The sequence below is a fragment of the Ambystoma mexicanum genome, chromosome 1p (genome assembly GCF_040938575.1).
Source record: "Ambystoma mexicanum isolate Mex_15411 chromosome 1p, UKY_AmexF1_1, whole genome shotgun sequence".
NCBI lineage: Eukaryota > Metazoa > Chordata > Amphibia > Caudata > Ambystomatidae > Ambystoma > Ambystoma mexicanum.
The window spans coordinates 103,885,771-103,895,617 of record NC_090921.1 but is presented as its reverse complement, the minus strand read 5'-3'; the positions used below and the strand labels follow the sequence as shown (position 1 = coordinate 103,895,617).

The following is a 9,847-nucleotide window of genomic DNA, read 5'->3' as shown; positions in this document are numbered from 1 at the left end:
CTTTACAATCATAGGGGGAAGAAGATACTGTGGGAAGCAGAGATGCAAGGGAGTGGGGAGCTAACAAGAGAGAAGGGGGAGGAAGGTGGGACGTTTGTCAGCAAGGGATTTACAAGCAACCATTGGAGGAGACAGTGGGGATGAGGTCACCCAGTCTCAGGTAAGGTGGGGAGTGTAGGGTGTATGGACATAGGTGTTAGGGAGGAGCTATTCCTTGAAGAGGAAGGCCTCAAGCTCTTTCCTGGACTGTAGAAGTAAGGGAGCTAGTCTGATGTTGATGGGGAAAAGGTACCAGAGTATTGGGACGTAGACAGAGAAGGCCTGTCTTCTGGTTCTTTCCTTCCTGCACCGCGGGAGTTCAAGTCTCCACATGTCCTCACTTCTGGTGGATCGTAGGCCTCCAGGGATGTTACGTTTCTCAGTGACGTAGCTTGGGCACTTCAGGGCGACACCCTTGCAGATGATGCAGCAGGATTTAAAGATGATATGTGCTTGCAGCGGGTACCAGTGCAGTTCGATGAGGGTCGGGTTGATGTGGTCGAATTTGCACAGTCCTTCGATGAGTCATGCTGCAGCATGACGGACACATCTCAGAGGTGTCGCTGGAAGTCCTTCCAAATTGAAATTGCCAGCCTTCAGATGGGAGAGGACCAAGTCTTGGATGCAGATCTGAAGCTGTTTTCTGAGATGGAGGGCTTGATTTTCCACAGTAGAGAACTTTTGCACCAAGCTGTTTGTATCTCCTTTGCTATGTGCTGTTTGAAGGAGAGGTGCCTGTGTACGTCAAAACCAAGGGATTTGGGGCACGTGGATAGCTGAGGTATGAAGCCCTCAAGGTACCTAGTAAAGAAGGCATGTCTGGCTGTCAGGGTGTTTGGTGTTGTTGGTCATGAGTAGGAATTCTTGGATGGTTGAGCTACAAGCAAGCACTGGATATGTACAACTGGATCAATGAGAGGCAGGCCTTTATTTTTTTATTTATAGTTTTATAAGGCTCTGAAGCCTGGAGGTATCAGGGTGCCAACATGGAGACAATAGACAAAGCAGAAATGACACAAGATTCACAGAAAGGGTAAGAGCCAACTGTCTATCCTAGTGAGCAGTTTTTAAAGCACGGCGGAAGTTCAGGTTATTTCGTTCCAGTCGTAGAGTAGTTGGGAGTTTGTTCCAGATTTTGGCTGCTCCAACAGGGAAGGATCTACCCAGTTCATTGGACCGTTTGTGGGAAATGCTGTTGATCTGGCCCTGGTTTCCGGTATCCAGGGATCTGCCAGGCAAGTATGGACAGATTAGTGTTTTCAAGACAAAGATAAACATTAAAAAGGATTCCCTTCTCTCTTCCACTAAACCCAGCATCCCCACCCTTAAAAAGATACACCCAACTCAGACACACCCCCCTGTGCACATTCCCCATTTTAACTTCCACAGAGTATCCACCAAAGAGGTAGAAAAGGTCATTCTCACCCTCAAACCTTCGAAATGCCATGGGGACCTATGCCCCGCACAATTGATAAAGGATGCGGCTCGTGGTCTCGCACCATTTATTACCAAACTAATAAATGCGTCATTCACATCAGGCAGCATACCTAACAATCTGAAACAATCATGGGTCCTCCCCCTGCTCAAAAAACCGAATCTAGACCCCTCTACTCCCACTAATTACCGCCCCATCACTACAGTACCATTCCTACTTAAAATCCTCGACAAAATAGCATACCAACAAATCCAACATTACCTTGAGCACTTCCATCTCTTAGGAGTCAGACAATTCGGTTTCAGGCCTCAACATGGCACCGAAACCGCCCTCATGGATCTTAAGGCTCAGATAGATGAGCTGAGAGATCAGGGTAAGGTGGCACTACTGCTACTTCTTGATCTCTCGGCTGCCTTCGACCTGGTCGCCCACGAGATCCTATGCGCCCACCTTCAAAAAGCCGCCCACTTCTCTCAAGAGGCAACTGACTGGATCCAATCCTTTCCAAATAACCGCACGATGAGAGTCTTTTCCCTACTAGCAGCAGCCGACCCAACACCCATCCCCTGTGGCGTGCCTCAGGGATCTTGCGTCTCCCCGACCCTGTACAACATCTTCACGAAGACCCTTTTTGATGATCTAGATGGTCTGGGTATCACCTACACTAATGATGCCGATGATACCCAGATCCTCATCTCATTGACGGGGGATTATGACAAGGATTTGGCCTTCGTCAAAAAAGTATACCTCATCATCCAGGCATGGATGGCCTCACACGGTCTATGCCTGAATGACGACAAAACAGAACTCCTCATTCTAGGGTCCTCACATAACCTTAACAAACTAGACCAAAACTACTCCTTCGTAACTGACAACAATAAGATCACGGTAGCCAAGGAGGTCCAAACCCTTGGCTTCTACCTAGACTCCACTCTCACCTTCAAAAAACAAGTTAATGCTATGGCATCCGCCACATCTTATACATGCAAACTCATCAGAGCAGCCAAACCTTTTCTCTCCCCGTCTAAATGCATCACCCTAGCCAGGGCCCTGATCCTGTCCAAGCTGGACAATTGCAACGCACTTTATGTAGGATGCAACAAATATATTACAAACAAAATTCAGATCCTTCAAAATAACGCCCTAAGTGCGGCCCTCAGTATCCCAAAGAAAGTCCACATCTCTGATTCTAGAAGGTCTGTCAACTGGCTTTCTACCAAAGACAAAATATTCCTCAAATCGGATTCCCTGACCCACAAATGCCTCCACCAAGCAGCCCCTCAATACCTTATCACTAGATTCACCAGAACTACCTCCTCTCGCCCCTCTAGAATGGCCAACTCCAATCTCCTCCTGATGCCCAGGTTTAAACGTTCTATGTCGGGTGGGAACAGCTTTCCTGTTAAAGCAGCACAATACTGGAACTCCCTTCCACCACCCTGCAGAGAGGACCTCCCCTACCGCCTATTCAGAACTAAGACCATCCATTGGCTCAAGATTCACGACACATAACGACCTCTTGCTCTCTTGCTGCCCTAATGCTCCACCACCATGATTGTAAAAATGTACATTTAGGTTGTCAACTGCTCAGTGTAGATACCTTTTCATGAGACAACCGATTTATTGTATATAGTATTACGTATATTGTATATTTCTGTAACCCATGCCTCATCGGCGTGCATTGTTTCTTTTTGACGCGTCCAGCACTGTAACCACGGCTGGACTTCATTCCTTGTGTGTAACCAAGCTTTGCAATCCTCTTGTTGCCTCTGCGCCGTGCTACCCCTCTAGGGGTTAGGTGCGCAATATAAATAAATAAATACAAATACAAATACAAATAGAGAGGAGCTGTACCAAAGAGACAACGGTGTACCAGAGTGCTAGATTTGAAAGCAATCCAATCTTCCACGTTTAGTCAGTGTAGATCCCTTCTGCAGGATGAGTCAGATAAGCTATATTTGCCCCTATTAGGAGCGCATTGCCGTAGTCCAGATTTGGAAGTATAGTTGCTCGGGCAATAGAGGCGCAATTCCCTTCGTTGATCAAAGGCCTGATGTGTCTGAACAGGCGAAGATGATGCTGACAATTTTTGTTTATTTGATTGACATGGGCTTCAGCGCTCATTGAGGATTCCAAAGTGAGGCCTAAAGTTTTTACATTGCCTAGGACCGGGATGGCATTGTTCTTGATAATAAAGTTGGTGAAATCTGTGCTCAGTTTAGCGCGAGCCTGCCAGGAGCTGAAAATAAGGAGTTCGGTTTTACTGCCGTTTCGGCACATCCAGTTCATAGTCATCCATGCCTCGATGATGTCGTAAACGCCTGTGATTTTGGTATAGTCCTTAGAGAAGTTATTATATGATATGGCATTTATAACACGCCTATACACAAGTGTTTAAAGCGCGATTTGCCGCTCAGCTCTAGGACTAGCTGAGTGTCATCAGCGTAGTTAGTAAAGACCGTGCTGGAACTCTCCAGTGGGGCGCAAAGGGGTCGGAGGTATAGATAAAAGAGCACAGGTGACAAACTGGCACCCTGTGGTACTCCACAACGGTATCTAGTCATAGCATTGAATGCCAAACCATCGAATACCTTACCATCTAAATAAAGCGTAGAAAAAAAGCCGTTTTTTTAAGGTAAAGGGTTTATTTTAATTTTTTAAAGGTTAAAAAAAGAGGCGTTGAAGGGGGATCCCCCATTATAAACAAAATGCATTCAATGCTTTTTTTCAACGCTTTTATTTTTAGATGTTAAGGCATTAATACTTTGGCATTCGATGCTATGACTATAAACCCCCCACAACTTATGGGAGCTAGAGACGAGAAAGCATCTCCCGAATGGATTTTGGACATTCGGTTGGCAAGGAAGGAGGGTATCAGGTAATATTATCACCATCAAAAATATCTCCGTATATATGGTCGTCGGGTACGGCCATAGGCGATATTTTTGCGGGGATATTAACACATGGAACCGGAAGGAGTGAATCCAATCAACTGCCCCCTTTGAGCAGTTTCCTGCCTGTTCGAGGGCTACCAGAAAGCTATCGTGATCCAGAAAATCAAAAGCAGCAGACGGGTCAAGTAACATCAGCACACCAGCTTCATACATTATCGTCACCATATGGGTCTACAGGTCGATAAGTGCTTTCTCTGTGCTTGCCTGAAGCCTGATTGTTGCTTGTGCAGATTGTTTTTATCCTCGAAGCTTTGGAATTGCCCTGTATCACATTTATCAAGGAATTTCAACAAAAAGTGCCAGTTTGTGATTGCTCTGAGGTTACGTCGATCTTTCGGGTCCATACCCATTTTGTTCGGCAATGGGGATACCGTCATGGTTTTAATGGCTTTGGGGATGTACCAGTCTCTAAAAGAGGCATTGACCATGCGGGTAATAAACGGAACAAACAGTTCTTGGTGATCCAATATGACCCTGCGGAGGAGGATGTTTTTGGCGCATGATGTGGGTCGCATTGTGGTTAACAAAACCCTCATATCTGAGTTGGTAACTGGGACAAATGCAAATCTCTCCTGTTCTGGTAACTCAACATGGTTTGTTTGGAGCTCTGCCATTGGGTGCGAATGGGAAAGCTCTGCGGCTGTGAGCATTTTAGCTTCAAACGCATTTTGCACTTCTGCACAGTCGACTGCCGTGGGCTGGACAGTGATGGCCAAATCCTTTGGCTTCTTGAGGGATCTAAGGATTTCAAAGAGTTTCCCTGTGGAGTTTTGTGCACTATTTATTTGATAGCTATAGAAGTTTTCTTGGCGTTTAGGATGTTTAGTTTGTAAACTCTTTCTGCCGCCTTCCAGTTGTTTTTATCTTATACCGAGGCAGATTTGAGCCAGATATCCTCCTGCTTCCTTTTGTTCTTCTTTTAAGGAATGGTGTAAATCATTTCTCGTGGCCTGTGTTCTTTTTAACCAATTTTGAATGAGTAGGAGCCAATCTATCCACAAACTCTGAAAGTTGGATGAAAAAGCAGACACTAATGGGTCACACGAGTCATTATCCGAAGTTTAGGCCATAAGACTTTGTGTACTAGTGCTAATATCAGCAAGAAGGATTTTATTGTAGTTCCAACTTAGTACTTTTTGGAGGTTGTTGAGGAGTCCGTGGTAATGGTCCCTGTAGTGAAATGTGGAAGTCTATGCAGTAATGATCAGACCAGGAACAGGGCACTGTGTTGTTGATGACGGTATCCAAATTTTGCGACACCACCCAGTCAAGTATGTTATTTTTAGCCGAGTTGGGTTTGTTGTTGAGGACGGTGAAATGAAGGTTATTGAGAGAACTCTCTAGGTTTGGGTCTTCCTTGTCTGTGGGGTTACTTCTCCAAAGATTCATATCCCCCAAGAAAAGAGTGGATCGATTGAGTCCGCTAAGACCACTCAGTAAACTATTTCTTTGTTGAATCCTGGCATCACTGACGGACACAATTCTTATTGATGGGCGTTATTTTAAAGTGCAACATTTTTTAACCTCCGGGTATCAGGGTGATTTTATTCTCCATACCCGTTCGGGGTTGTGCCGGAGGAGTGTGTGAGAACCATGCTGGTGTTGTTTTGCACCAGCTGCACAGATTTTGGTCCAGGGGAAGCAGGGGTGAGCAAGGGGGCATGCTGGCTCACTCTGTAATCAGCCTTATCTAATCTGACCTGTACGAATTTCACAATGCTTACCTCCCTGTGGGTACGTTGGAGCTCCAACAACAGATTGAGCTGCACTGGATAACTCATCCCACCGGTAAGACCCAAGTTATGAGTGAGACTAGGTATTGTGTAATGTTGAAAGTGAATAGAAGTAGGGTGGGTGGCTGTGGTACCGTTTTGTAGAGACGGGCAACTGCAGACCTTGCTATAGGGCCTGGGAGTTGGACAGCCAAGCAAGTCGATGACTGGCGAAGACTGGGCTTGACTCTGGTGTGCCTGGTCACCCAATTTGTCAAGAGCTACGGCTGCTGAGGGATGTAGTTCCCAGACCAGTACAAAGAGTCTAAGGCTGGAAAAAATAAACCTAGATGCTGCTTCTAAAGTGAGTATCCAGCCACTCACATGCAGCGAGGCACAAGGTTCAGCACAACAAAGATGGTATTCAAATAAGAATGATATTTTAAAGTTAGTTTACAATGGCGCATGCGCACAGTGTAGGCAATCAGCAAGCACACAGAGTTTTTAAACACACGCTTCCTTCTACAAACAAGAATCTAAATGTAGTGCAGACAGTCTATGAGGTAAGGCATAGGAGGGCAGTATAAATACCTGCAGGGACCGGCGAAGACCAGGCTTGACACAGGTGAACCAGTGCAGGTGCGCCTGGTCACCTAATTTGTCAAGAGCTATGGCTGCTGCACCCTTGAGCCTGTGGATGTCTTCAATGGAGGATATCTTGAAGTATAACAGAGTTTCATTTTCGTATTGGTGCACGTGGATGTTGTGTGGAGGGATTAGGGTTCCAAGTGGTTCTATATAAAGACTGAAGATTACAGGGAGAGGATGGATCCTTGCAGGGACGCCAGAGGTGATGGGAAAAGTTGGTGATCTGGAGGAGTCCATTTGCACAAACTGGTGGCATTTAGCAAGGTATGATTTGAACCAGCTGAAGACGATCTCGCTGCTCCCCATGCAGCGATGTTGATTGTCAATGAGTGTCTGGTAGTCTTCTGTGTCGAATGCGGCTGAGAGGTCACTGAGAACCAGAAGGCTAGGATGAACTCACAGGGCTTGCGGATGTGATCCAGTCTCGGGTTATTGCCATTCTCCCAAGTATTTTCTACTGTTTACTTGGTCGTATTTATTTTATTTTGCGTGCCATACGTGTGTTTTCTCTAACGCAGTGTCGGCACTTTTTAGCCTCTTATATATTTTCACTGTCGCTTTTGATTCATGTGACGCTACTCCTGCTATACCGCTTTCGGCCAACACTGCTGTATTATTGACAACGTTTACAGCCACGCCTCCATGCCTTTAGCCTTTATTTACTTCCTTAGTTGGCTTTGAGACACGTGACTCTAGACCCGACACGCCCGTGCAGTTTCCATTCCGGATCGCATGTTATGTCTCATTAGCCACGCCCCCTTGATGATTTAAATAGATCCGCACTCCTACGGCAAACGTCTGATGCACCTGATCAGTTTCGCTTTGCCGCTCGGTTCTTGACGGCTGATTCAGGTAAGCTGTTCGAGCCAGGATACGCTGTGTATGGGCGTTTCACCTACTGTTTGAGTGCCGGCTTACAACCAGGGAATCCACAAGACTTTCTCATGCAGGGACCTACGCTGATTTTGTACACATTCACTGCAAGATGACACTCGTCTTCCTCGCGAGCGGACTTGTATTGCCTGATTAGTGTTTTTTAACTGTGTACTACATGAATTTGACTTAGCGAGTTTAGTGATGTTATCTACTTGCCTGCTGACTTTATGTCCAATTTGGACATTTCAATTATGTACTGTGCCCTGTTGGCTTACAACTAGGGAATTCACGAGACTTTCTTGTGCGGGGATTCACGCTGATCGTGTATACATTTAACTGCGAGATGACACGTGTCTCCTTCGCGGGTGGACCCGCACTGCTTTAGGGGCGTTCTCTAACTGTGAACTACATGAACTTCACTTAGCAAGCTTACTGATGTTATCAACTTGCCTGTAGACTTTAGGTCCATTTTGGACACTTTATTCATGCACTGTGTCCTATTTTTATTACCCATCAGATAATGACTCGTACTGATTGACATCTTGTGAATTACCCAATTGGGAGTTTATGGAGATTTAGAAACTCGATTCAACACGAGGCGACACTGTAAACCATTTAGCCTCCAGGTGAGCCACATTGGCTTCATGTATTTTATTTGGCACTCTGCTTGGAGTAAACACAAAAAACAACTTTTCAGGGTGTTTCTTGTTGGCGGTTGCTTTAAGTTTTGCCCTGATTCTTTGCTCTGCACTTTACAATATTTTTTTTAAACAATTATGCGCTTTTTTCTTTTATTATCATTCTCTTTTCTTCACCTTTTTGGGCTTTTTTTGCTTTTATTTATTATTCGTCACGACTGGCCCTTCACAGAGCTTTTCTTTGACTCGGTATATTGGGGTCCCCTATTTCTTCACTAGTCTCTCGAATTCAGATTACCTTAATGACCAATATGTGGTCATTTTTTAGCCTTCAGTTCTTGTAAAATCATTATTTTCAATTTCAGATCCAATTCACTTGTGATCTATTGTCGGCATGGCCGGATTGTCGCCTCCTGAATCTTTGCCTTTTCAGCAGTTGAGATCGTGGTAATTAGATTTTCTCCCCCTTAGTCACTTGACATGTTTGATTCGACTAGTATGGGAGCGGTTCCCTGGGGTTAAGCCTCAGATCACCTGTTTTTATGTGTACAGACGACTTGTATTGTTTACATGCCTGTTCTTTTTTTCTTTTTTTATTTCAGGCAGAACTACTATTTATGTGATACCACCTTTAATTTAAAGGTTGTTATTAACATTCACCAACCTGTGTATTCGTCCTTTAAAATTTAAATAAATCGCAGACGAATCCTCAAGAATATGTCTATGGGAATGCCACATCCTGACGAAGATGGACATCATCTGCAATCCAGTTAGATGTTTCTTCCATCGAAACTACTCTTTTTTGGTGTCATGCTTATTACATTGCTTATATGTATTAATGTGAATTTGTGCATGCCACTTTAGTAGTTGACATATAGCATCCTATGCCAGATTTTTAGTGCATGGTTTTAGGATTGTGAGGTTTTGAAGTGCTAATACACTATTGGACTGCCCTATTTGGGATCACATTACTGTTCTCTTTTTTTCTTTTGCCTATGTGATGGGTTGAGCTAATCAACTTATTAATTTAATCAAATTGCTATATCCATCTTTGTCCAGTTGACCTGGCTCCTTCTGTTTGAGAGATTGTGTCTTTCCTTAATGGAGAATGTTGTTCTGGCAACTGAACATCTATTTGAGGGATTATTGCCATTCTTCCCCTGCATGGCCATCTGGCATTGAATTGTTCACAGCCTCCTTTTGTGATCAGCACATTTTATCACACATTGCACTTTATATTTCTGTATGTTAATATCTTGTGTAAATTCCAAGTGATTTAATATTCTCTTAATGAAATTTGACTAAAATAATAAAAATGTACCTTTTTAAAGTTTTTACTGTGGTCTGTATGGGGTGATCTGTGGTGTTGACTGTGGGATACTGTTATCATGCTATTGATGGAACTATGTTTTTCTAAGTGAACTTAGTTTCTAACCTGCTGGCTTGACCATTGTTTATTATTGCGAAATGCTTCCCCTTCTTGCCAGTGAAGTAGGGGACACCCATCTATTTAGTGCCCAGAAGGCTCTGATGCCCATCATAGAT

The 9,847-nt window shown here is 44.4% G+C and overlaps 1 long non-coding RNA gene across 2 annotated transcripts; it reads left to right on the top strand.

The window, feature by feature from the left end:
• The first annotated feature begins 7,510 nt into the window (after positions 1-7,510).
• LOC138459848 (uncharacterized) lies at positions 7,511-9,632 on the top strand. Of its 2 annotated transcripts, XR_011263602.1 has the most exons (4): positions 7,511-7,640; positions 8,182-8,290; positions 8,668-8,749; positions 8,905-9,632. It is a non-coding gene; the product is annotated as an uncharacterized lncRNA (long non-coding RNA). The 2 variants fall into 2 exon arrangements; XR_011263134.1 differs by lacking the exon at positions 8,668-8,749.
• Positions 9,633-9,847: the final 215 nt, after the last annotated feature.